Below are 2,905 nucleotides of genomic sequence, written 5' to 3'. Positions count from 1 at the left end.
TTACCGGTCCACCTATTTAACTGTCACATCATCATTTTATGGAATAATTCCTTTAAAATAGGTAATAGTGCATACGAATATTATATGATAATAGTATACAAAGTTAAAAAAATTATAAATATAAAATATATGGTAATAGTATATAAATAAATTTATAATATGATAGTGGACAGTGGATAAAATTCTAAATATATCTGATAGTGGATAAAAATCTAAGAGCATTCAAATCCTTTTTTAATATTATATTTGAGATAGAAAAAATTTTATCAGACTAACAAGGTTTAATAAACCCAAGATCTCTAAGATAGATCAAATTAAAATTGTCATACAAGCTACATATTCCATAGTGGTGCAAGAAACTTTTTTTAAGAGAAAATTAAGGATACTTAGATCTTATTATGCTCCAAAACATATGATTAGTGAACCAAATTAGTTGGAGATATGTGGGTATAAATGTTCAAAGTTATTCGTTCATGTTGATTGTATTGGTATCAAATCAACCACCTCATAAAGTTTATTGATTGACTATGTTGCTTCTTATCATGTCACATTAGATACACAAAATATATCTCTACTCGAAGGATTAAGTTGTATTATTGTCAAGGATAATATAGCTCTAAATATAAATTATACAATATCTACATAACTCTCATCTCTCTTGAATCTTTAATCTTTCGAATATTTTTTTGCTTTTTCAATCTTGTTTTCAAGACAAATAGAACATTTATTGAATTTCTTTCTATTTATATTTTTGTGAGGAATCTCTCCTTAGGACACCACTGTTCCGGGACATATGGCTAGTTAAGTTTGATGAATAATAATTTATCCTCTGCTACAACACTAAAAGATATCGAAACATCTCATCTCATGGCAATTAACATCACCATCGTGCACATCCATTTGATTATCTTGTCTCATCTCACTTATTACATTTATCTTACAATAATACGAATATTTATTTGTATGGTTCTTGTTTTTATAATAAGAATATCATGATATCTTTTGGTATTTAATAAGTATCATAGTCTATTTAATTTAATTTACATCCATATGTGAATCTTATGCCCACTACTTCGATAGATGATTATCTACTATATCTTCGTTGAATGTTTTACGATATATGTTTTCTTTGCACCTCAAGTTATATATTTTATCTATGTTTAAAAACTTTATTTAAAAACTTATAAAGACTTAGTCTTATGGATAATTAAGTCATTAACTACTTGAACCTAAATCATTAACTTAAATATTTAAAATAGACTATAGTAAGACGCATCAGCCGCTCTATTCATGAATAATATTTTCATACTCGAATCCGTTTCCATGACCATAAGTAGGTCATCTCTAATACTAATTTGTTATGACTCGTTTTCATTGAATAACTGATTGTTAACTCTATTGAGCATAAACTACTAGTAAAAAATAATTAAGCCTAATCTCATGGGATAACTAACTCATTAACTTATTGAGCCTAAACCATTGACTCAATAATCTTAAACCTAAGCTAACTATAACATATTTGGTAGGACTAAATTTGGGTATTACAATCTTCCTCGAGAGTTTAAAATCTTCATAGTCTAATATAGTTTGGATCGAATCTTCGTATAATACATCAGAAGCCAATTTAAGTGATAACTCTATGCTATAACATATCCTCTAGCCTCACTATCTATACGTAATCCTTTGAGATCCCTCACGGTGTCCAATAATAAATTGACTATAATACTTATTTGTTATAACTCGACTTAATATAATAATTGATCTATTAACTTTGTTGAGCCTAAACATTAATCCAAAATATATCAACACTAATCATGGTATTACATTAATCATCGCATTATACTTTGATAGTACAAATAAATTAAAAAAAATATTTTTTCTTAAATCTCATGATATTAAACACCTCAAAATTGTATAGCATACTCCTATATATAATTGTTTTACTGAAAAATAACACAGTCACATTGTTGAAACTAGACATTACCCTTTGTTATGCTACCCAATTACTGTTGATTTAGTCATTTTCATTCCAAACATCTATATATCTCATAAATAGTTTTCTTACACTTATCAATCATTCTAAACAATTGTCTATCTCATATCTCATAAAGAACACTTTATATTATTGATAAGGGAATCTGACAGGTGGACAATCAAATAGTATATCATCACAAGCACTATGTGAACTCGGATGCATTATCAATTTGACACATAAACTAAATGATCTGTTAAATTAATATGATGTGTGATTATACTAATTAAAATGCCTTATAGTTAAACCAACTCTTGAGTAATGTCTGATAATCTCACACAACTATCACATGAATTAAACACTCTTTTTTTTTTTTCTTCTAATTATCACTATAAATTATTATAAAAAGGTCTCAAGATCAATCTCCCTCTAGCTAATAATACAACTAAACTTTGAAACGTCTGAATCCTATTATTGACATGAGCATCGGATGAACTTTTGTTAGGCATTCTCCCAATATAATTTTGTAGAAAATTTAGTTGGACTTGATTGTATCTTCACATCTAGGTTCGATAGGTTTGGAATCATATTGAATGTGCATAATTAATAATTGTGCAAATAAATAATACATTAATAAGAAAAATAAGTCAATATTTATTTTTTTTAATATATTAAAAAAAAAACCAAGGCATGGTCAAAAGCGAGAGGAGATAAGGTGTGACTATAGATAAAGGGAGACGGAGCATGGCCAAGAGCAATCAAAGGCAAGAGGAGGTAAAGACATGATCAAAAGTTGAATAAGATTAATGTACGACAAATGATAGACAAAGATGATATATGATTGATGATGAAAAGAAACGAGATACAATCAAGAGCGAAAGGAGATGAGGTATGAGTGAGAACGATCAAAAGTGAAGACAATGCATACCCACA

This window comes from Musa acuminata, chromosome BXJ1-3 (genome assembly GCF_036884655.1).
Source record: "Musa acuminata AAA Group cultivar baxijiao chromosome BXJ1-3, Cavendish_Baxijiao_AAA, whole genome shotgun sequence".
NCBI lineage: Eukaryota > Viridiplantae > Streptophyta > Magnoliopsida > Zingiberales > Musaceae > Musa > Musa acuminata.
Note: the sequence above shows the minus strand (reverse complement) of the source record.